The sequence below is a fragment of the Eptesicus fuscus genome, chromosome 12, assembly GCF_027574615.1.
Source record: "Eptesicus fuscus isolate TK198812 chromosome 12, DD_ASM_mEF_20220401, whole genome shotgun sequence".
Classification (NCBI taxonomy): Eukaryota; Metazoa; Chordata; class Mammalia; order Chiroptera; family Vespertilionidae; genus Eptesicus; species Eptesicus fuscus.
In genome coordinates, this window is record NC_072484.1 from 72,383,810 (window position 1) to 72,410,000 (window position 26,191).

Sequence of the window (26,191 nt, forward strand, 5' to 3'; positions counted from 1 at the left end):
ACAACTATGCATGTAATTATAGAAAAACATTATCTTCACATGGTAATAATAAAGTAATGTTTAGTTCATGGGCTTAAAAGGGCAAGGTTTAGATAATGGACAAGAGCAGTATTTAACTTGAGAGGGCAATGACTGAACTATAAAAGTTCCAAAATCCTTTAATTAGTTACAATAATTTAGCATATTGATTACCTTTAATATTTATATAGTTAAATATATGCTAAAATTCCAAGAGTAACTATTAAAAACCTAGGAATAAGTGTATAAATTCTAAACCAGTATAGAAAAACTTAGAACAAAGAAAAAACACATGAAATAAAAAAAGAAAAAATTCTGCTAAATTTGAAACTTCATAAATTCTACAATCCAAGGATTATTTTCTAAAGTATATACCTTGAAAACAACCTTGCATGTTTGAAACATGAAAAATGTTTGAGAATTTTCATAGCAGGTCTTTTAGGTTCTTGGACCCAATTCCAATGTGTGTCGAAGAATTTCTCCCATACCACCAAGCGATTTTTAGGACACTAGCTAGGTGTCCTAGAATTCAACTCAATTCTGACACTTTCTATCTGAGATGGAATCAGGTTCCACAGGTTAAGGGTTCATCCCACAAGTCTGCCCTACACCCCTTCCCTTGCTTTAGATGTCAGTCACAATCTCAGGTTGTCACCTGTGCTTCTGACTGACCAGCTATAGATGAAGGATTTCCATGACCCCCCTCTCTGGGCTTGATTAATTTCCTAGAGCTGCTCAAGAATGCAGAGAAACATTTTATTGACCAGATCATCGGTTTATAACTCAGGAAGAGCTAAATAAAGAGTTGTATAGGGTAAAGTATGTGGAAAGGGGCATGGAACTTCCATGTTCTTGCCAGGTGCACCACCAGTCTTCCCAAATTGCCATGTGTTTGCCAACCCAGAAGCTCTGTCCTTTGGTTGTTTATGGAGACTTTATAACTTAGACATGAATGGTTAAATCATTGACCATTGACAACTGATTCAGGTTCCAGCCCTTCTCCCCTCCCTGGAGGTTTGGGCAGGGAGTGGGCTGCAGCACCCTGGGACTAAAAATTCCAACCCTCTAATCACCTGCTTGCTTCTCCTGCAACCAGACCCCCCACAAAGTTATCTCTTTAACATAACAAAAGACAACTTTATTGGCCTCCTCAGGTAATTCCAAGGGTTTTGTGATCTGTGAGACAGAAACAATTGGCAAAGACCTATAATTGGAAAAGCCTAATGATACTAATAATATCTGAAAAAATTTGAGTTCATTTACATAGTGGAATATTTTACATCTATAAAAATATATGAACCATTGCTATGTCTAAAATAGTGTGTACTATTCCTGAAAATTTGGAAGCAAAGCAAACCTAAAACATATATTGTTTAAGAATGTATACTTTGTGATAAAATTATGTATATACAATAATAGTATGATCAACACAAAATTCAGGATAGTAGTTAATTCATGGGTAGAGGCAGTGATCAGTGATGTGAGATGGGGAGAAACCCTTTCATGGATGCAAATTTTGGTAATATTCTAATTCTTATTTTCTGTTTGTAAGTTAAAGGGTAGTCATTCTATAAATATGCTTCATAATGTATAAAACTGTTAATATTTTGTACTAAACATTATATTAAAAGGTGTCACATATTATAGTAAAATATATAAAACTAATAAGATTTAAACTTAAAAATGAAATAAAGGGAATAGACTATGAGCAGGCTGAGCAGCAGGGTATGATGGTCCATGTCAGAGACAAAGAGGGTTCCTATTTCCTTTTGAGAGGAATGCTGGGTCTGAGGTTGGTTTCAGGGGGAGGACGATGCTTGATTATTGATGTCTGCATGAGCATGGAGATCAGAGTGACAAAACTTGTACAGTAGATTTATCATTTCTGTTCCAAATTATTTATTCACATGGAAAAGAGCTTTGACTTTATTTGAGGACATGAGGAGGATTTGAACCACTTTAAAGACACAGAGCTGTATTTTTACTTTGTAATCAGGGACCTGTTGGAGAGAGAGAGAGAGGGAGGAACAGCTCCACTGAGGCCTGCACACTGGAAATTGTTGATCTGACTGCTGACCAGCAGCCACAGACAAACTACTCACAGGCCAACATCTCCCTGGGGCATAACCCCCTGTCCCCTGGAGAAATGGAAAATCATGACCTTGAACTCATCTCCATTTAGGCCTTTCATTGAGACAGCCTGGGACTCATAGACTTCTGTACCCTGGCCTCCAATCCCTTGCTTTCCCCCACAACATCATCCAGCAAACTGAGAAGGAAAGGAATCCTTGGAAGAGGAGAGAGAAAAAAGATGAGTGAGGCAAGAGCAAGGACATCAGATACTGTAAGAGAAAAAATGGTGGGGATGGGCTTGAAATAAAAACTGACCTGGGAGAAGGGTAAAGGGAGGGAGAGAGTGCAGAGGATTATTGATTAGATCCCTTGGGGTGGCATATATCAGCCCTTGATTAGGTGTGAAAAGTTGACAGGCCTGAATTGCTTACAACTAATTAATGGCTGTGAGGGGCTTTGAAATCCTGGGATGAAAGCAAAAGACTCTACCTACAAAAGCCAAATGGCATCTGTGATTTACACTTTTCCCTGTTCCTCTGGATGCTCAGTGTGGAGCAGTCTACCTTGCCCTTTGCTCTCCTCTCTGTCCTCTGGTCTCTGCACTCTCTGACTCCCCAGGGAGAGCCCAGCATTGCCCAGGTCACTGAAGGAGCCACCAGCCCTCAGCAGGGCAGGGGGTTATGCCCCAATGTATAAAAATTGGTAGAGAACTTGTCTATTTTTTCTGGTTTTAATCTATTATTTTTAGTTGTTATTTTCTTCTATAGATTCTCCCCTGCTCCAGCTAAAAGATTATCTATTTCAGTCACGAACAAGTCACCAAGATCTTAAGGAAACTCTGACACTCTAGGCCAGTGGGCAGGTACAGAGCTGCCAATCATGGCCAGATGATTGTTCTGAGATTTCCTTTTCTAGAAAGCTTTTCCTGATCAATGGCTAACCTGCCCCTCTCCCTTAATTTAGTGGCAGGGTGGGTAATCAGTCTCCTCTCTCCACAAGCCAGGGGACAGAGGTGTCTCAGACCCAGCCAGGAGTTTGATTTTGCACTAGCTGCGGGTTGAGACCAGCTCCTATAACTTCAGGATGATTGAGGGAAGGGGTTTATTTTTCTTTCAGAGCTTCCCTTTCTATTCCCCTTGAGGACAGCCAGAGTGTCTTTCTAAAGAGTAAGTCTAATCATGTTACTCTCATATATAAAATTGTATACTGCTTTTCATTAGGTTAAATCAAAAAAATCTAATTATCATTACAAGGTTTTTTTGTGATCTCCCTTCCTCTGTGGCCTCACTCTTCAGTGCCTACCCACTCACACCCTAATGTTTTCCCTCCATCTTCTGTCTCACATAAAGATCTTGGATTTTCTGAGAGCACCATGCCCTGTAATGTCTGGGCTCTTGATATCCACCTACAACCCCTCTGCCTGGGACCCATACTTTCCCACCCCCTCTATCTCTTATCCAGGTAACTCAGACACATCACTCAGGTCTTGGTTAAGATCTCATTTCCTGCAGAGATCCTTCTCTGAGACTTCATATGTGATTGAGATGTTTTGCCTACAGGTCCCCTTGGTGCCCGATAGTTCTCTGATCACAGCAATCAAGTACTTATGTAACCAGATCTTAATTGTCGGTGCACTCATTTATTTCTCCCACTAGACCTTGAGTTTGCTCATGGCACTGGCTGGGAGAACTGTGCTCTCATCACCTCTGTGTCCATAATGCTTGGCAAATAATTAGTTGGTCCAAGTAAAATAATGGGCACAAGACCTGAATAGACACTCCCCCAAAGAGGACATACAGACTGCCAAGAGACATATGAAAAAATGTTCAACGACACTAGCCATCAGACAAATGCAAATTAAAAACCACAATGAGATATCACCTCACACCTGTCAGAATGGCTACTATTAATAAATCAACAAACAACAAGTGCTGGTGAGAATGTGGAGAAAAGGGAACCCTCATGCACTGTCAGTAGGAATGCAGACTGTGGAAGCAGTATTGAGTTACATCAAAAAATTAAAAATGGAACTGCCTTATGACCCAGAGATTTCACTTCTGGGAATATATCTGAAGAAACCCGAAACATTAATTCAAAAGAATACACGCACCCCTATGTTCATTGCAGTGCTATTTATAATAGCCAAGATCTGGAAACAGCCCTCGTGCCTTTCAGTAGATGAGTGGATAAAAAAGCTGTGGTACATTTACACAATGGAATACTGTAAAAATGAAGAAAATCTTACCCTTTGCAACAGCATGGATGGGCCTGGAGAACATTATGCTAAGTGAAATAAGCCAATCAGAGAAAGACAAATATCATGTGATTTTACTCATATGTGGAATATAGTGAACAAAATCAACCAACAAGCAAAATAGAGACAGACTCATAGAGAGCAGGCTGACAGCTGTCTGGGGACAGGGTTTGGGTGGGGGTGACAGAGGGATTAAGCAAAAACTTAGTAGATTGAATAATCTGGGTAGGGAGGTCCAAATAAAGAAAAAATACAATACCTCTGAGACACTGTGCAGGCACCATACTAACCTCTCACAGAAATTACTGTCACAACATCTTCTCAAAACCTATGATTATCATTCCCATTTTATACTAAAGAACACTGAGCTTTAAAGGAGTTAGTCAATGTTTCCATTATCTTTCAAGAGGTAGGTAAAGGTCTGGGGTTTGATCCCAGTTCTGCCCTGATGTCAAATCCACAATTACCCACCATTACTTCTTCAATAGTGACTGAGGCCTCAAAGAAAAGGAAGAAAAGAAAAACTCAGAACTTACTGTTATTTATCTCCTTTTCATCTAGGAAGACAAAAATGGAGGCAAGTTCAGTTTGACCTTTCAGCAAGCTTTCAGCTGTCCTAGGAGTACACTTGGGATGTCATGAGGGAGAACCTGATAAAAAAACAACAACAACAAAAAAACAAACTTAGATTTTCTTCCCAACAGGTCATATTATTTAATACCATACTCTACTAACAGGATGCTTCTGTTCTGGGAAAAGAAGATTTACAAAGGTAAATACATAATCAGAAAATTGAATTTACAGTAACATCTAGCATTGGTTACCTTCCCAAAGCACTTTTGCATAGACTCTCATTTAGAGGATCCACTAAGAGAATTCAGATAATTCTATTTGCGAATGCCAAGGCCAAGGGGGTGATTTTATAAGTATTCAAATACACTCACGTGTCTGACAGAAGAAGTGACATGCTTACTCCTTCACTTGGAATTCCATCACAGGAAGCCTCCTAGGTGCCCATCCCATAATTTCCATGAGTTAACCCACTTCATTTTGCAACAACTTGGCGACACTGGTATCATTACCTAACCCTCAGGTCACCACCATTGTGAGGTGTCAAACTTTAATTAGATCCTTTTCAGAGTTTCTAGGAAAAGACACTTTACTGAATAAGTAGCAACCCTGTCACTCACTATTAGCATCTGTGTGAGCCCTATAAACATGCATAAAACATAGTTACAAAGCAAGATATAAATAAGATAAAACAGATGTTAAACTTATGGTCTTAGAAAATGTCTGTTTTCACTGGGTGGAGGGATAGCTTCCTAGAACTTACAGGCTAGAGAACAGAAAGGAATACTCTGTGGGTCTCCTGTCTTGGAGAGAAAATATGGCTCAGAAAGGCTGGTGATATTACCAAAGATCAGATGGGTAGAAAATAAAAAAAAATTGAAACTGAAGCCTTGAGCTTCTCATTGACTTTGGGGTGCATTCCATTAAACAATAGCTGCCTCATGGCAATGGATTGTTAATATATCTGGATGCTAAATGTAATTAAATTGGAACTTGAGCAAATCCATCTCAGTGGAGGATTCATATGATTATATGAAAAATAAGAGACATCTCAGGTCAAATACAGGAAAAGGCACTAAAAGAGCAAAGAGAAAAACAGGTATTTACATTGCTTTCATTTCCAATCACTGCCATCGTAGAACACCACAAGCTTCGCTACTTGAAATGTAAATTTATTATTTTACAGCTTTGGAAGTCAGAGGTTTAATATCGAGGTGTCATCAGGACTGGGTTACTACTGGAGGCTTTGGAAGAAAATTCGTCTCCTTGTCCATCCAGCTGCTAGTGACTTGCCCACATGTCTTGGCTTGTGGTCACATCCTCCATTGTCAAAGCCAACAGTGGTCTCTGACTGACTGCAGCTAGGAAATATTTGCTGCTTTTAAGAATTTGTGTGATTAGATTGGGTCCACTTAGACAATCCAGGATAATCTCCCATTTTAAGGTTCATAACCTTAATCATATCTGCAAAACCCCTTGCACATCTTTGAGAACCCATTATTCTGCTTATGACATATATAAACAGATCTGAGGAAGGATTTAAAATGGGAAGCACTGGTACAATTTGACTCTAGAAGAGCAAGGAAGAGTAATAGGGGAAGATGGGGGAGATATGAGGGAAGATGGGATCAATGGACACATTTCTTAAGAAATAAAATAGGCCAAAGCAGGAGGGGGTTCAGGTTTCTGTGGGACCTGAGATTAAATTAATTTTTGAAATACAATACAAAATTACTAATAAAACTTGCTAAGTGCCCTCCTAGGGCCTTGCAAGGGGCTGCTACACATGAGAATACCCTGAAGCTTAAGTTTCATGAGCATTACCATTAAGCTGCCTCTAAGCCAGGGATTGTGGAAGGCATTCTGTAGATATTATTTTAACTCACCCTCTGCCCAACTCTAGGGAAGTTAAGGCTTGAATTGGAAAATCCGGTAAATGGAAGAAGCAGAAATCCAGAGGCAAGCTGGGTGATTGGGCAGCACACCCATCATGCCATAGTACCTTTGCTAAAAACACAACAGAGCTTAGCTGGTCAAGTGATAGTCACACCAAACAAGAAGGTTTTGTGTTTTTTTTGCTTTTTGGCTTCTCTGAATTTTGCAATTGTCTTGAGACAAATACCCAAAAAACATTCCCTACTGCAGAGGTGGGGATGAGGCAGAGGCTCAGAACTCAGCTGGGAAGTGGGATGATGAAACCCCAACAAGGAATTCAAGGCCAAAGCCAGTGGGAGCTAACAGGAAGCCGGGAGGTCAGTACAATCTGAACAGTCCAGACCATTCCTACTGGCCTTAGCCTTTTCTTATTGTCTTGAGGCCTTTCTTGAACATTCCTTTTTTTTTTTTAATCACACTATCCCTGAGCACATGGTATTGGTATATTCCCATTTTGAAGTGGGAGAATTTTGATAAAACTTGATAGATAATCAACTTTAAAAAAAATCAAACTTGACTCTGAGCTTCACCTTGTTGCCAAGTTTTATTCCAATTCAGACCTTTACTTCTTACTTTGAGACTTATCCATGCTTCTAAAATCAGAATGAGGCCCTAGGTCAGACAGAAGGGATGGGATGAGGTTTACAGATGCAAAACATTTTTTTTGTTTTAATAATGTATTTATTTAAACCAATATATCCAAAATGGTATCACTTCATTGTAATCAGTACAATTATTGAGGTATTTTACATTCTTTATTTGGACTCACTTTTAGAGATGTGATGTGTATTTCATACTTAAAACACATCTCATTTAGGATTAGCCATATTTCAAGTGCTCAATAGCCACTCATGGTCAGAGGCTCCTGTATTGCACAGCTCAGGTTTACAGACTTGATCAGGTGCAGACTTGTTGTTTTTGTTTTGGCAGGAAGTAGTGCATTTCTGGTTAGCTCTTTTTGGTGGTGCAGGAATGTATTATGATCATTGCTTAGATCTATTAATTCATTAGGGCTTGCAAAGCAGTGATTTAAAAAAATGTTTTTATTGATTTCAAAGAGAGGAAGGAAGAGGAAAAAAAGAGAAACATCAATGAGAGAAAAACATGGACCTACTGCCTCATACACTGGGGATGGAGCCTGAAACTCAGGGATGTGCCCTTTCGGTGAATGGAACCATGACCTCCTGGTTCATGGGATGACATTCAACCAACTGAGCCATACCGATGGGGCAAAGTGGCGATATTTTATCATCCTACCTTCATGTATTAGCAGTAACACTTCTCTAAATGGATACTTCCTACCCTTAACTATTTGGTTACCTGAAAAAAACAGTTCCTATAGAACAAGCAGAATAAAGAATGCTTGATAATTTTCCTTAATTTACCATTTTTTCAAAATGCAGGTGAAATTTTTGCAAATCTCCTTAAAGTGTGGGGTGCATGTCAGCGCTGGGGTGGAGGTGAGGGTGAGGAATAGGTGAAAGTGAAGGTGCGTAGAATAAAGTTGAATCAGGTTTGGTGATAGGGTGAGGGTTGTAGTATATCTCCAATATACACTGAGTGGCCAGATTATTCATGCACCAATTCGTGCATGGGTGGGGTCCGGCCAGCTTGGCCAGGGGGAGGGGACATGGGCGGTTGGCTTGCCTGCCTCCTGGTCGAGAGGACAATTTTCATATTATCCTTTTATTATATAGGATATATACTGAGTGGCCAGATTATTATGCGTTCAGAGATCATAATAATCTGGCCACTCAGTCCTCAGGCCGATGCTCTATCCACTGAGCCAAACTGGCTAGGGTAAGACCCACAGTCTTTAATCAAGACTCTGTGGCTGGGCCTGTGGTCAGGGGAGGACCCCCTGAGGGACTGGAGTCTAAAAGATGGCACAGAATTCAGGTAAGGTAGCCACCCCAAGGAGCAGGAGACTAAGGCTAGCAATGTCAGACACCTTGGATTAAGAATAAGATCGTCTCCTTTTTCCTAGATAATTTCTAAGTGCTAGGATTTCAGTTTTCCACGATTGCTGGGAGCATGGATTCTAGAACAAGCCTCCTGGGTTCAAATGCCAGCTTCTCTGTTTATTCTGTGGGCTTGGGCTGAAGATCTTGGTGCCTCAATATCTATAAATGGATAAATACAATAGTACTTATCTCATAAGCTGGTTATGATGATAAGTGAGTTTGTAACGATAAAACACTTAGCAGAGTGACTGAAACTTAGCAAGTGCTATATGCTTACCGTATTTAATTAATTATAATGTAATAATAATAACAACAATGACCACTTCATGACCTTGGCGAGATGGAAAGGTCACTAAATCTAACAGAAATTGATTTTTCTTTTAACCATATTGAAGTTTGATTTAATTTAATTTGGAAAAAAGTAATTATCTTTTGTGCCTGGCTACTATGGATTGGATTCATGGCACTACAACACATTACCTAGATATAGGACACCGTTTTATATATTTGCTTCCACATCAAAACTGCTGAATTAAAACTGTTCCTTCAAAATGTCTTATTCTGTGCACCAACATATCTTTGAGAGTCTTAAAGGGGCCACTCATTGGAGTCCCAGGGCAGGGCATACCCCTGCTGTTCCAGAAAAGTCTGTAGAAAAAGAAAGACTACTGTGTGTATGTGTGTGTGGAGGGCAGTTGAGATTGAAAATGGAGGGAGAGTGTGTATAAAAGGTAAGTATGTTTTAAGCTGATAGAAATTTGCAAAAAAAAAAAAAAAAAAGTGGCATTCTAATCATGGTTTCAAGCCCAGGAAGTGTGCAGTGTGAGGGGTGGGATGTGAGCTACCTCCAGGTTTTCCATCATGGGGGTGAAAATTAAAAGTGTTTGTTGCAGAAGTCACAGCATAGGATGCTGCTCACCAAGGTGTTAGGGATGAGCTCTTGTATAGCACGGCCTCACAGCTGACTTTTACAAGGTCTTTGGAGAATTCCATTTTGACACTAGTTTTTAATAATATCTGGATGAAAGGGTAAAGGACCAGACAGTGCCACGAGGGGGTATTAACAGTGTGATATTTAAAAAGGACAGAAGGCAGGTCTGAACAAATGGAGGCAGCGGGCCCTGATTCACAGAGAGGATTTCCCCCCTGGGGTTCTGCAGGAAGACAGGACAGCAAGGGGGCAGTGGGACATGCATAGTGTCCACCTCATTTCCCCTGCGCTTGCACCTGCAGCCTCACCTTGCCTCTGCTGGAGCCAGATTTGCTCAGAGCTGAGTGTCTAATCCTTAGTTTTAACTCATTTGTATTTGGTACTAAGAATTAAGGGATAATAATAGATCCAGCATTGGATGAGTCTTAGGTATTCCTGCTACATATCTGTAAGTGTCCTGCTGGTTGGGTCCATAGGGTTGGAAATTGGCCTGTGTGCCTGTCTGTTCCTTTAATCTTTTGCCCTAGCTAGAATTCTAGAGGGACCCCAACTCCTTCCATGGCACTTGTCCATATTCTGCTGCAGCAAAGGCCTCACTCCCCAATATTCTTGGCGAGGAATTTTAATTCTGCAGTGAATACAATATATGCCTGGAGCCAAGTGACACTGGCTAGTGACCTTGATCTTATCCATTTGTTTATAGGAACCTGCCAAACCCTCAAAGAGATGCTTTTCCAGCCACTGACTTGGCTGAGATCACTGCAGGGAGCTCTCTCTTGTTGAAGGATCCAGCCCCAGGACTCCTGTCTTTTCCTCTTCTGAACCTACCCCACTCTCCCCATCAGTTTCAATTGAATTTGTTATCTATTGCTCTGGACTTGAAAAACTTGACCTTAATCTGCTTTCTGATCTCTCTGAAGCTTAGGATGCAAATGCACTTTTTCTTTTCTCCCTGTTACATAGTCAAAGTGTCCTAGGGCCATTTCTCCTCCTTGCCCCTAGGAAAGGATGTGCTATCTCATGAGTGGTTGCTTAGTGCATGTCTAAAGGAATGAATGAATGAATAGGTTTGGAGAGTTGATGAAAAATCCACTTGATTAATAACCCACCTCCCAATAAAGATTTTTAAAAAAGATACACTGAAAACTTCAAAAAACAAAACCTAAACAAATAAAACTCCAAGATTTTAATTTTTTCCAGACATTGAATTGAGCACATGCTGCAGCACATGCTACATCAAACCCCCAGGAATTATGGGAAAATGTATAACAATTATTTTAAAACCTCTGGAGCACCTCTCACTGAATAGAGAGCACTCACAGCCAGAGGAGCAGTCTCTGATGTATTGTATCCAATGACCCAATCCTCTCACTCTTTCTCCAAACTTGTCTGAAATTCATTGTATCTTTCCTGGACACCTGTTCTTTCTCTCTCTCTCAAACCTCTGTGGGTGGATAAGAGCTTTGAAGATAATGCAGTGAGCTGTGAGAGGACATTCAGAGCATCTTGGCTTAGGCTAGGCAGAACAATGAGCCATGAGATGAAAAAGGTAGCCATAGGAATCAAGTGTCCTGCGTATTGAGGTAAATGAGGAAAGGAGGAGCAAGGTCCCTGGGACAGGAAGGAGAATGACAGTGGGTCTGAGTAAGGGCAGCATGGGAAGGGGGTGTGGGAAGAGGTTAGAGAAATACCCAGGTACCATCTGCAAAAGCTGTCAACCTCTGCCCATGGATGGATTTCAAGCCAGGAGGAGACGAGGCAGGTTTTCCATGATTAAATTGGATGTGTAAAAGCTCACTTGCTGCTGTTTAGAAAATGGATTGTTCAGGGCCACATGCAATTAAAGAGAAGGATGTGGTCATCCAGGCCAGAGTAAGTGAGATTGGTAACTGAAGGTGCAGAGAAATGAATGAATTAGAAAGGTATTTAGGAGGTAGAATGGACCAGATGTTGGCAGGCAGGGAAAGAATGTTCAGAGACTGTGAAGATGGGAGTTTTCAGAGAAGATCAGAAACCCAAGGGGAAGTCAGGGTGAGATCTCAGAGTACCTTGCTTGTCAGGTTAAGACGTTTGAACTTTATCCTGTAGGCAACAGGGAGCCATTGAAGGATTTTAAACCTGGGAGTGATTTGCATATTGGAAAGGTCACTCTGACAGGGTATGGAGGATAGAGAGGCAGAAAGTGGAGACAGGGAGGCCTGCACGGAGAGTATGGTAATTGTCTAAGTGTGGAATGACACAGGTCTGAATTAAGGCAGTGACATAGGGGATGGAGAGAAGGGAATGATAGTGGGAATGTTAAAATGGAATTGCACTGACTGGGAAAGAAGATCGAATGTGGTGGAGACACGATGGAGTTTAATATGGAGCCTTAAGAAGGGGGTCTGAGAAGGAAGGTTCATTCATTCTAAAGTTATGGGCAAGACACTATGCTAGGTGCTAGGAATATATGTTGAATAAGAAAAACACTGCCCTCTGGAATTCAATTTAGTAAAAGAGACAGAGATTGAATACCCAAATAAATTCATTAATCATGAATTGGAAGAAATTCTATAAAGTAACAAGTGTTATAATAAAGGATAACAGGGGGTGGAGACACATGGCCTATTTTATTTATTTATTTATTTATTTATTTATTTATTTATTTATTTATTTATTTTTAAATATATCTTTATTGATTTCAGAGAGGAAGGGAGAGGGAGAGAGAGATAGAAACATCAATGATGAGAGAGAATCATTGATTGGCTGCCTCCTGCATGCCCCCTACTGGGGATCAAGCTCACAACCCAGGCATGTGCCCTTGACTTGAATCAAACTTGGGACCCTTCAGTCCGCAGGCTGATGCTCTATCCACTGAGCCAAACCAGTTAGGGCCACATGGCCTATTTTAGGTACTACAGTTGGAGAAAGCTCTATGAGTATGTGGCAATGAAGTTACTACCTGCTAATAAGAAATATCCAGGGAAAGGACATTCCAGGTAGAAGGAACAGCAAACACAAAGGCACTGAAGCTGGAAAATGCTTGGCTGGTTTGAGAAATAAGGTCATGTGGATGCAGAGGACTGGATGAAGCAGGGGAGTGACGGGAGAGGTTAGGCAGGGCTAGATCCTTCACGACTAGGTAGATTCTGACACAGAATTTGGCTTTTGCTTTAAGTGCTACTAGATGCTATTAAACTGAATTCAACAAAAAGTTACATAAATGGATTGAGGTTTTAAGTTAATCCCTCTGTCTGCTTACTCAGTGGAAGGTGGATTTGAGGAGGGCCAGACAGGAAGCAAAGGTTTCAGAATTGATCTCAATGCAGTGGTGAGAGATGCCGTGGCTTGGCCCAGGGTGGTGGCTAGAGCCGGAGAAAAGAACATAGGTTCAGGAGAGATTTGAATGTTATAACTGAAAGATCTGGGGATGGATAAATGGGTGGACAGACATGGATAATGAAGGAGAGGGAGCAATCAAGTATGAGTACCCAGTGTCTGGCTTGGGCAACTAAGTGAATGTGGACCTTCTAACGGACATGGGGAAGAACATTTCAAAATGAAAGACCTGTTGACTCTGATGTGGATTTTTTCTGGGAGGGGCTGGCATAGGAATCATATTGTGGGTAGCTTTAAGAGAACTAAACTGGAGGACATAAGTTGGCTATGAGTGAATATATGTCAAATAAATGAAATTAATAAATCAATGAATCATTCCATAATAGTTGATAGACTTGAAAACAGAGACTGAGCTCATGGAATGTAGCAACCATCACCTATTTTCCATCTGTGAAAAAATATCAAGTTACAGAGAACAACCAAGGACTCAACACGCAATGTGTTTATTGCTTAAGAATTACCATATCGCTGAGAAGAAAAGAGAACTGAGTTTGGGTTATTATCAAATATGCAGCAACGATTTATGATCTTAACCATTTTTCACCAATGTTTATATCTTGGACTATATCTTTTTGACCACTAGGCAACCACCAGCCATTTACTAGGAACTTTCTTTTATAGATTAGATATCTTTCTGTCACAGGACAGGGAGTAAGGCCTGGGCTAGGTATTCCAAGAATAGGTAGGCACTTCGGGCATAGTCAAAGGGCATCTGCCATTAGAATACCATTTCATCCAGAAGGTAAAGGAAAAATGTGAAGATCCACTCAGTTAAGGATTCAGACTATGTCTTAGTAGCTAGCCACTTGGTAAACATCAAAGCAAGGGGTAAATCGATGATGGTCCATGGGATGTGTTTGGTTTCACACACACAGAATTTTGTCAGGCAACACAAACAGGAAGTTGTTATGCTTAATTGCAAAACAAACAGCTTAGTATCTATTGTCTTGTACATGACCAGCTTCAATTAGTAGCTTTATTGGACAATTCTCAACAGGCATTTGAGTTTGCGACCCCTGATAAAAGATAATGAGCATTATAAACAAGGTCTTAGAATAAATATTGGGGAGTCAGTTATGAGCAAACCGGAGTTTAGAAGCTGGGGACTCAGTAGTGCAGAGTCACTAGAAACCTGGGTGAAAAACAGGCATTCACCCTCAGGGATAGAAGCCTGTACCCAGGGACACTGGAGGTTGAGTAGCACCAGCTGCAGCTGCATGTGATAAGTCACCTATGTACTGTCTGTATGTTCCTTGTCAGAGCCAAGCTGAGTCATAGAGTCTAGACTGGATCTGGATAAAGAGAGAGAGACAAAGGTTTGTGTAGGTATCAGCAATTGGTCATCCAGAAGCTGATATTGAGATAGAGGTTGGGATGTAAGACGTTTATTAGAGAGTAATACCTGTGACAGAAAAGAAGGAAGGCAGGATTGAGCAGAGGGAGAAGTCAAAGGGTCATATAGACTTGACAAAGCCTTGGACAACTCAGAAGAGAGTGCTGGAGCATTATTGTCCATCAGTGTGTAATGCGTTGAGCCAAAATGGTCATCTTTATTCTCTGTCCTTGCCCGGTTGCTGGAGGTCAGCTGTTCTGGGAAGGGGAGACCTTAGACAAGGTGGCTTGCTGAAGCCAAGGCAGACCCTGAAGAAGCTCTCTGCCAAATGCATTCTTTGCAGCTGGACAGCAAGTCTTTCTTTGAAGAGGAATCTGGGTGGAACACCTTCTCGTCAATAGTAAATATCAAAGAAGTAGATGACAAAAGACTTTACATAAGTTTAGTAAGCTCTCTGAAGCAACTATTTCATTCATAAAATGGGGAATTGTGAAAATTGCATTTATAAATGTGAAAATTTGCTGGCTGGTACTTGGTCCTGTTAGAGAAAGAATAGGTTTGAAATATTGTAGCAAATGTAAAATGTAAAAGTGCAAGGTAATGCAAAGTCCAATATTAACTCTCTCAAATTCCTACTCAGATATGACAAAACGCTTGTCCACTTGCAGGAAGAGAGTGCAGTCAAACAGAACAGGGATTTTGAGCTTCATGGTGCTTTTGAAGTTTGTGGGAGGAGATAGAGAAGAGAGAGAAAGTATTGGAGCTTCTTTTTTGTAGGTGGGCAAAATGCTTACCAAGAAAATGACTTAGTAGTCAAAAAAGATAGTCTTTACAGCCCTGTGTGCTATAGTAGGTTACAGGGTCCCAAAGTTAGCACAAGTTTTCAGCTTGTTCTTTTAAAAATATATTTTTTTATTGACTTCAGAGAGAGAAATGGAGAGGGAGAGAGAAACATCAACGATGAGAATCACGTATTGTCTGCTTCCTGCAAACCCCCCCCACCCCTCAACTCGGGATCGAGCCCACAACCAAGGCATGTGCCCCAACCGGGAATCAAACGTGACCTCCTGGTTCATAGATTGATGCTCAACCACTGAGCCATGCCAGCCAGGCGAGCTTATTCTTTTATATGGCTAGAGGTCAGCTTTCTCAACATGGGGCAGAGACTTGTGATTAGAATTCTAGACAACTCATCTGCCCCTTAGCTATTTATTTTACTCTTCATTAATTTTTTCTTGTGGACCTTAAAGTTTGTATGGGCAAAGTCTATGTGGGAAGAAGTTATTGGGAACAAACTTTCAAATTCCATGTGGTCATTGCAAGCCAGCCCCACTTTATGCCTGGCTGCAGTTCAGATCTGGCACTGGATTGGTTTTGCCACTACTTCAACCCCTGTTGATTCAGCCTGACCCTCCTGCCAGGATGGGTGTCTGGCATGAAAATAGAGTTGGTAAAGTGGGATATGAGTGAGATCGTGTGGGTATGCTTATGGTGATGATGGGAGGGGATGATTACTAGGGATGTGGGTGTTGTGTAATTGGAAACATTGTTGGAGGAATAGTCATTGGTGTTTCTTGAGAAATGGATGGGCAGAAATGGTCTTTAGAAATGCTGGGCACTCTCAGACTATTGTTTAAACGATTGATGTTGTTTTTCTTTACTCCTTCAAGTACAGGGCACACAGTTGCAATTATTTCCATTGCACAGAAGTGATTTATATGGATGACATCTGAACAATAATTTTTATTTAATCCCCCCTCCCCCAGTAAACATATTCAGAGCACTCATGAGCAAAATTTTAAAGTTGAAAAAAACAAAACCATCCCCCCCCCCTTTTTTTTTAAGCTTAATAATACTGGTGGTTTAGAGAGAACACAAACTTAAAAGCAAGGACACAATAGTAGCAAAATGTGCCAAATGGTTTCTTTGGATCTTATTGATACTGTTTGTTTGCTTTGTGTAAATTCAATATTTATATAATATTTTATAAAGACAAAAGTAAAAAAAAAGAAAATGGTATTTTTCTACAAATGAGTGCAGTGATAAAGAAGATGGCAAAAAGAAATAACTTCTTAGAAAAGGTCTGAATGCTAAGTTCCTGAAGTCATCCGTCTAATCCGTGCATACCACAGTAGGAGGATGACATGAAAAACCTGGGTGGGGCTTGGGAGTCTCCCTCAGTTACAGTCTTGACTCTTCCCTTGCGATCCAAGGAGAAGACTTGAGTGGAAGTGAAGAGTAAACTTGGCACACTATTTGTTTGGCCTCCCATTTGTAAAATGGGAGGGTTGGGCTACAGGGATCGACATTTTCTTTTAGAGCTGTCACTTATGATTCCAGGAGTCAGGTGCATCTCGGGAGTTGTTTTGGAAAGAGGCCACCATAGAGGAAAGAAAAGAGTTTTGGGGAAGCAAAAACAGAGCTTGGGTTAGAACCTTATCTTTGTTGCTCACTAACAGAGTAACTAGTCTTCTGCTCTCAGATGATCAGTTAATTTCCTCATCTTTAAAATGGGGAAAACCAAAGCTACATGAGAGAGTTGTCCATGAAATGCTATGTATAAAGCAACTGGCACAGTGCCTGGCATGTCAGAGCCATGCCCGAAAGGACAGGGACTGCATAATTTTTTTTTTTTTATTTATTTTACTATTCCTACACTCCTCCATGTAATCTAAATAACACAGCAGTTTCTCTCTCTCCTCTCTTTCATCCTGGATTCTATGCTTTCAAACTTTCTCCACTTCTATTTAAAAACCCAGATGTCTTCTCATGTGATACATTATTTCTCATGTAAAAATCATATGTTGGCGAAAGGGATCATCCTCTCAGATGTTATTGCAAGTTAAGATATATTTAGTAGGAAGACAGAGAGAACAGACATAGATAAAAAGAGATAGTCAGGAAGATCTTTGGAAATGAACAATAACCCAAAGGGATGATGAAATCCCAGACACTAGCATATCAGTGGTAGGAATTTGAAGGCAATAAAAGTCTCCCTTTCCTCCCTCAAAACACATGGCAAAGGCCTCATTCTGCTATTGCATTGTATGGTCTCCCACCAAAACACCAGAGGTCAGCTAAGAACAAAAGAGCAGAGGGGTGCAATTCCAGAAGGCACAGAAAGTGAAGAGATAAAGTCTGAGATACTTTAATTCAGAATAGTCCCACAACATGTTTCTTACTCGGAGCAACTGAAGTCCCTATGATAACCTCAGATCAGCAGGGCGCTTATCTTCACAAGGGCACGCAGAGGTTGAGAGTGAGTCATGCTGCCGCTGGCCTGGAAGCCAATATGTGGGCTTATCTGAGCCTTTGTCTACAACATTCCTTTTTTTGGCCAAACCCTGCAGTTGGACTTCCAAATATGTTCTCTGGTCAGCGTTTCATTTCCCTTATGAGCTTCTTGAGGCCACGCTCACTTAACCAAACCCTGAGCCTCCGCCTGGTTCTTTACAACCATCTTTCTAGAGCTGCACAGGTTTGTTTATATCTGAAGCCCCAGAATGAGATCCTGGTGCCAGGGATCTATCTCTGGGTCTATGGACATGTGTCCCAGCTCACTTCAGTTGTGTGCATCTTCCTAGAACCTGTGGCTTTTCCTCTTTCATATATTGCACCTTCCCTCTTAATTCATACCAGTCGTAACCAAGCCTGAGTTGTTATACTTTTTTTACTGAACACAGTAAACTATTGGCTATGTCCATACGCAAAAGAAATAAATATTTATTTTAAATACCCTTTTCAACTTATTTAGATATAGATCTTTGCCTTTCTTCAATGCTGCAGAGAGGCAGTATGTTGTGATGGAGATGACATGGAGCTAGAAATTCTAGGTTTCAACTCTAACAACAATATTTATGAAGAATATGATGTATTCTCCTTCACATAAAATATGTGCATATAGGCTTCACCACATTCTTATCTGTACTGTGCATTCATCATTTTATTTTTGCTGTTTTAAATTTACCTCATTGAAGGTTATCATGGATGAATATTTTTAATTTTCCTTTTTAAATAGCATCACCTATTGAGTGATTCCTCTGTTAAAACTTTTTCTCTTGCTTATTAGGCCCAAAATTGTGATTGAGATGAGCTTCCCATGACACAGTGATTGTACCAGGTGTTTAAAACGTGGGCCATTCTATAGAAAGCCTGTTTTAAGTTCCAAAACCTTACAATCAGAATGCATTCTTCATGGAAGTTAAATGAACACTATGAAACTGTTGCCCTCCCCATGAATCCTGAGCTTATGTTAGAGAGGGGAGTACAGCATATATGGAAGTGTTTTTTTCTCTTAAATAGAAAAATTTGTCACCAACCTGAAAAGCATGACCTCTCACCCCTCACTCACACAGGTTAAACAATTTCAGGACTTTCCATAACAAGTTTGGCTCATGTATCACGCAATGTCAAGATCCCAAGGTCCACTGATCACTTTCTTTTACATCATCATCAATCATTTTATGTTTTAATGCATTCTCTGATGAAATAAGTGATTACTTGGCTCAATATTTCTTTTGACTTATATAAACATTTCATTACTAGCTCTTAGTTTGTGGGTTTAGCAATTTAGTTTGTGTGTTTGTGTGTGGGACGATTCTTGGCGTAGATTGATTACGGGATAATTCAATACTTTGTATTAAGACTATATAATAAAGAACATCGTATTTGGAGTTCAAACCCATATTTGTACTTTACCAGTTGTGTAACTTGGAGCAAATAGAAAACTCTTCTGGTCAATTTTTTCATCTGTAATTTGTGGATATGGATATATGCCTCACCAATTTCTTGTTAGGATTGAATGAGCTAATGCATACAAAATGCCTAGCACAATGTCTATCACATGTTCAATATAAGTGATCTTTTTTCTTCTTTCTCTTTTTTTTTTGAGTCAGTGCATTTTGAGTGTTGCTTCCCAATTCATTTCATAGGTTGATGCTCAATCAGGTAGAAGATTCATCAGACCATGGATCATCGTCAGCCCTGCTTGTTCAGGTGTAAGGATACCTATAGGAAGACCACTGTATTGCCTAATCTGATTTCTTCTGGATAATTAACCAAGTGTAATGTACACATTGTTTTTTCATACCATTGACTTGTATAGCCCTTAAACCTGACCACAGACTATTTTTCATAGGAGAATAATAGAATAAGCTTCATTCTAAAACTAGATTTTCTTGTTTTTAAACTAGGTTATTCTTATTTTAAAGACATAATTGATATTTATTTTAAATACCCTTTTAGACTTATTTAGATATATATCTCTGCTATATATCATGCCTGTGCACACATGAAGAGGAAAATAATTGCATAATAAATTGGTTAAGGTGCTCCTAACATGTTTTACACTTGAGTCTGAGTCTTGTGAATCACTTTCTGACTCAGAATCTCTGAGGTTGCTCATTGTTTTCTTTCCCCACACAATATTGTATTTTGGGTTTCTAAAGCATATTGGTGAAAAAAAATTCATAAAAAAGAGCCCAACTCTTGTCCTTGGGATTTTCCTCCAAGTCACTAACACTCATTACAAAAATGTTGATCATAAAAAGAGTGTTGATGGTTACGCACAGGCAGTAATTACATATGTCTGTCAACTGCCTAACTTTCCTGAACATTCCTGGATTCAAAAGTTTTTAAATATGAAACAAACCAACACAACAACAATTGTGTCTTAGGACCTGTAAAATGCAGCAATGACCCATAAATAATTATTAATGAAAGGTGGATAATGCTTCTACTTTGAAGTCTACACAGCAGACTCCTCCACAGGGTACCAGAATCAGGGCACTGGCAATGCATTTATAGCATCCTACGTACCATGTACCTTGATGATGGGAAAGCTTGGGAATAGCCTTGGGCTGTGCTTCTTGAATGGACCCCAGTCCCTTCTGAGACAGTCCAAGCAATAGGAAACACTGTTCTAATAACAGACTGTGCTCTGACTCCTGTCTGCCAGCAGGTTTAGTGAAATGCTTGGCCTCTAGAGAGGGTGAGAAAGAACAAAATATTTCATTTTATTAAATAGCTGGTCTTTAGAGTGAAAGGCCCTGGAGTGTAGGGAAGATATGTACTGATGAATTTGGAGCTTCCACTGAGGCATTTTCTATCACAGGAAAATCCCCTGTAAGAGATATCAAATGAGGGCTGCAAAGGTTCCCTTGCTTTGGAGGTTGGAAGACTGATGTGCCTGAAACTCTGATAGACTCTGGACTCTGATGTCCAGAATATCAGACATTTCAGCAAACAGAAAATTCCTGTAGATATTTTTAACATATGTAGTGGTGGCAAAGTGGGTTATCTCGTGAAATGTATGTTTTCTCAGCCTATATCTCTTATTTCTAATACATTTGCAATGTCATCCTATGGGTGACACTTAATGTACATTAAGTTCAGCCTGCCACATGTGCAGCACCAGGAATGATCAGATTTGTCAAAATTCACTCAGGAAGGCTTATGAAAACCAGAGTGGAATTTTAGTAATGAAAGCGGGGAAATACCCACCAACAGGGAAGCCAAATCAGGTAGAGTAGTTTAAGGGACATAGTCACCTTGGGCTCTTCTTGAAATAAATACTAGTAATAATGATTAAAATACAACAACAACAACAACAACAAAAAGCAACAGCAAAAAAACAACAAGATGATCCACCATGTGCTAGACACTGTGCTAATCACTCTACATTGTTAACTTACTTTTCATGACAAATTTTTATGATGAGAAATAGCTGAAGAGTATATCCAGCTCTCTCAAAACCAGTCTCCTGATGTTCTTTGATCCACTTGAAAAATGTAAAACCAACAAAATAGCAGCATTCCATGTAATGTCTTAAACCTAAATTAATATTTATATATTTGCAAATTCCATCTTTGTCCACCCACACACAATAAAAATCATGTTGTAAGTATGCTTCCACGCTTCTTATTTTCATTTAAAACATTGGACCCAAAGTCTGAAAATTATTTCTAATAGTAGACATTGAGTTGGTTTCTAATTCATGCTGCTGCAGATCAATCAGTTATATTTATTTCCAGACTCTGGAATTTCAAGGGGCACCTCTTCAAAGGAAAGTTCTGGGTGGGACCCCTGAGAAGTCAGACCTGCCTCCAGTTGCCCCATCCTCACTGGGAGCCAGCCTCTTGCCCTAAATAGTACCCATCCAGCAGGAGGAATTTGAAAGTTATGTTTTAGTCTTCAAAGTGGTAACTTATCAGAACACCTGTGTTGGTCTTGCTTAAAAAGAGGATACCTGGTATAAATTCAAATATTTCTTGCCCAAGCTTTTGATTGTTTTCTGAATTATTATTGGGCATTTTCACTAAGAACATTGAATTATGAAATCCCAAGTCACACAGCCCATTGCATCTCTAATTTATTTATTTATTATTTTTATTTTTTTTATTTTTTTTTATCTTTTAATTTCTTTATTGATTAAGGTGTCACATATTTGTCCTCATCCCCCCATTCCCATCCCACCCCTCTCCCCACGCATGCCCCAATCCCCTGTTGAACTTAACCGTTGGATAGGCTTATATGCATGCATACAGGTCCTTTGGTTGAACTCTCCCCCTCCCCCCCACCCTCCCCCTACCCTCTTCTATCCTCGCTCTGAGGCCCGATAGTCCGATCGATGCCTCCTTGCTTCTGGTTCTGTTCTTGTTCCTCAGTCTATGTTGTTCATCATTTCCTCTAGATGAACGAGATCATATGTCACTAGATATATACTAATAAGAACTGAATGTGAGACGAGCAATAATATTTATGCTGACAGGCAAATGAATCAATCTGTAGCGAGCTTCCCCCTGGACCAACAGTTCTTTTGAGACCCAATTTCGATGTCCAGTAGTTCCTTATGTGTACATGTCGGCACTGACCCCTCAGCTCTGGATGGTGGACAAATGGTGGTAACGGAGGTCCGACTCCCTCTGGTTTGGTCTCGGCCGAACCCAGGGGCACGGCGTCACCCAGACTAAGGGGCACGTGGCCTCACCCATACCCAAGGGGCACGTGGTTTCACCCGGGCCTGGGACCCAGCCTCACCCGGATGGATCCAGGGGCGCACGGCCTCACCCGGACCCAGGATCTGGCTTCACCCATACCCAGGGACGCTTGGCCTCTCCCAGACCCAAGGGGCACGTGGCCTCACCCGGGCTTAGTTGCACAAGGCCTCACCTGGATCCAGGGACACATGGTCTCTCCCGGACCCAGGGACGCTTGGCCTCTCCCCGACCCAGGGCCACTTGGGCTCACCCGGGCCTAGGTGCACGAGGCCTCACCCGGATCCAGGGACGCATGGTCTCACCCGGACCCAGGGACGCTTGGCCTCCCCCAGACCCAGGGCCACTTGGGCTCACCCGGGCCTAGGTGCACAAGGCCTCACCCAGATCCAGGGACACATGGTCTCACCCGGACCCAGGGGCGCTTGGCCTCCCCCAGACCCAGGGCCACTTGGGCTCACCCGGGCCTAGGTGCACGAGGCCTCACCCGGATCCTGGGACACATGGTCTCACCCGGACCCAGGGACGCTTGGCCTCTCCCAGACCCAGGGCCACTTGGGCTCACCCGGGCCTAGGTGCACGAGGCCTCACCCGGATCCAGGGACACATGGTCTCACCCGGACCCAGGGACGCTTGGCCTCTCCCAGACCCAGGGCCACTTGGGCTCACCCGGGCCTAGGTGCACGAGGCCTCACCCGGATCCAGGGACACATGGTCTCACCCGGACCCAGGGACGCTTGGCCTCTCCCAGACCCAGGGCCACTTGGGCTCACCCGGGCCTAGGTGCACGAGGCTTCACCCGGATCCAGGGACACATGGTCTCACCCGGACTAGGGATGCTTGGCCTCTCCCAGACCCAGGGCCACTTGGGCTCACCCGGGCCTAGGTGCACGAGGCCTCATCCGGATCCAGGGACACATGGTCTCACCCGGACCCAGGGACGCTTGGCCTCTCCCAGACCCAGGGCCACTTGGGCTCACCCGGGCCTAGGTGCACGAGGCCTCACCCGGATCCAGGGACGCATGGTCTCACCCGGACCCAGGGACGCTTGGCCTCTCCCAGACCCAGGGCCACTTGGGCTCACCCGGGCCTAGGTGCACGAGGCCTCATCCGGATCCAGGGACGCATGGTCTCACCCGGACCCAGGGGCGCTTGGCCTCTCCCAGACCCAGGGCCACTTGGGCTCACCCGGGCATAGGTGCACAAGGCCTCACCCAGATCCAGGGACACATGGTCTCACCCGGACCCAGGGGCGCTTGGCCTCCCCCAGACCCAGGGCCACTTGGGCTCACCCGGGCCTAGGTGCACGAGGCCTCACCCGGATCCTGGGACACATGGTCTCACCCGGACCCAGGGACGCTTGGCCTCTCCCAGACCCAGGGCCACTTGGGCTCACCCGGGCCTAGGTGCACGAGGCCTCACCCGGATCCAGGGACACATGGTCTCACCCGGACCCAGGGACGCTTGGCCTCTCCCAGACCCAGGGCCACTTGGGCTCACCCGGGCCTAGGTGCACGAGGCCTCACCCGGATCCAGGGACACATGGTCTCACCCGGACCCAGGGACGCTTGGCCTCTCCCAGACCCAGGGCCACTTGGGCTCACCCGGGCCTAGGTGCACGAGGCTTCACCCGGATCCAGGGACACATGGTCTCACCCGGACTAGGGATGCTTGGCCTCTCCCAGACCCAGGGCCACTTGGGCTCACCCGGGCCTAGGTGCACGAGGCCTCATCCGGATCCAGGGACACATGGTCTCACCCGGACCCAGGGACGCTTGGCCTCTCCCAGACCCAGGGCCACTTGGGCTCACCCGGGCCTAGGTGCACGAGGCCTCACCCGGATCCAGGGACGCATGGTCTCACCCGGACCCAGGGACGCTTGGCCTCTCCCAGACCCAGGGCCACTTGGGCTCACCCGGGCCTAGGTGCACGAGGCCTCATCCGGATCCAGGGACGCATGGTCTCACCCGGACCCAGGGGCGCTTGGCCTCTCCCAGACCCAGGGCCACTTGGGCTCACCCGGGCCTAGGTGCACGAGGCCTCACCCGGATCCAGGGACACATGGTCTCACCCGGACTAGGGATGTTTGGACTCTCCCAGACCCAGGGCCACTTGGGCTCACCCGGGCCTAGGTGCACGAGGCCTCACCCGGATCCTGGGACACATGGTCTCACCCGGACCCAGGGATGCTTGGCCTCTCCCAGAACCGGGGCCACTTGGGCTCACCCGGGCCTAGGTGCACGAGGCCTCACCCAGCTCCAGGGACACATGGTCTCACCCGGACCCAGGGACGCTTGGCCTCTCCCAGACCCAGGGCCACTTGGGCTCACCCGGGCCTAGGTGCACGAGGCCTCATCTGGGTCCAGGGACACATGGTCTCACCCGGACCCAGGGACGCTTGGCCTCTCCCAGACCCAGGGCCACTTGGGCTCACCCGGGCCTAGGTGCACGAGGCCTCACCCGGATCCAGGGACACATGGTCTCACCCGGACCCAGGGACGCTTGGCCTCTCCCAGACCCAGGGCCACTTGGGCTCACCCGGGCCTAGGTGCACAAGGCCTCACCCGGATCCAGGGACACATGGTCTCACCCGGACCCAGGGGCGCTTGGCCTCCCCCAGACCCAGGGCCACTTGGGCTCACCCGGGCCTAGGTGCACGAGGCCTCACCCGGATCCTGGGACACATGGTCTCACCCGGACCCAGGGGCGCTTGGCCTCTCCCAGACCCAGGGCCACTTGGGCTCACCCGGGCCTAGGTGCACGAGGCCTCACCCGGATCCAGGGACACATGGTCTCACCCGGACCCAGGGACACTTGGCCTCTCCCAGACCCTGGGCCACTTGGGCTCACCCGGGCCTAGGTGCACGAGGCCTCACCCGGATCCAGGGATACATGGTCTCACCCGGACTAGGGATGCTTGGCCTCTCCCAGACCCAGGGCCACTTGGGCTCACCCGGGCCTAGGTGCACGAGGCCTCATCCGGATCCAGGGACACATGGTCTCACCCGGACCCAGGGACGCTTGGCCTCTCCCAGACCCAGGGCCACTTGGGCTCACCCGGGCCTAGGTGCATGAGGCCTCACCCGGATCCAGGGACGCATGGTCTCACCCGGACCCAGGGACGCTTGGCCTCTCCCAGACCCAGGGCCACTTGGGCTCACCCGGGCCTAGGTGCACGAGGCCTCACCCGGATCCAGGGACGCATGGTCTCACCCGGACCCAGGGACGCTTGGCCTCTCCCAGACCCAGGGCCACTTGGGCTCACCCGGGCCTAGGTGCACGCGGCCTCACCCGGATCCAGGGACACATGGTCTCGCCTGGACCCAGGGGTGTGTGGGCTCTCCCAGACCCAGGGGCGCTTGGCCTCGCCCGGGCAAGGGATCCAGCGTCATCCGGGTTCAGGGGCACTTGGCCTCACCCGGACCCGGAGTCCGGCCTCACCTGGACCCAGGGGCATGTGGCCTCACCTAGACCCAGGGACTTGAGGCCTCACTTCTACCCAGAGGCGTGTGACCACACCCGAGCCCAGAGGCGCGCAACCCCGCCCGCACCCGGGTCTCAGCGGGGCCCCGTCTTCCCGATCCCAATTCCTGCCGGTCAATCCCCCCTCAGCAATTCCCCTGGCCATCCTTCCAGAGCTCCAGTATGGCTGCTGCAGAACTCGTCGGGTGGCGGCTCGGCAAAGCTCCGGTGCACCCGGTGCATGGCGGTGGGCCAGTCTGGCGTCGCTGCGTCGGCGCT

General features: G+C 44.3%; 1 long non-coding RNA gene across 1 annotated transcript in view; it reads right to left on the minus strand.

Annotated features, from left to right (window-relative positions):
* LOC129150971 (uncharacterized) overlaps positions 1-26,191 on the minus strand; it is a 48,156-nt gene that overhangs the window by 13,414 nt on the left and 8,551 nt on the right. Inside the window, exons 2-3 of the long non-coding RNA XR_008557763.1 lie at positions 20,274-20,436; positions 4,882-4,995 (exon numbers count right to left, since the gene is read on the minus strand). This is a non-coding gene — a long non-coding RNA (uncharacterized LOC129150971). The remainder of the gene's footprint in view (positions 1-4,881; positions 4,996-20,273; positions 20,437-26,191) is intronic.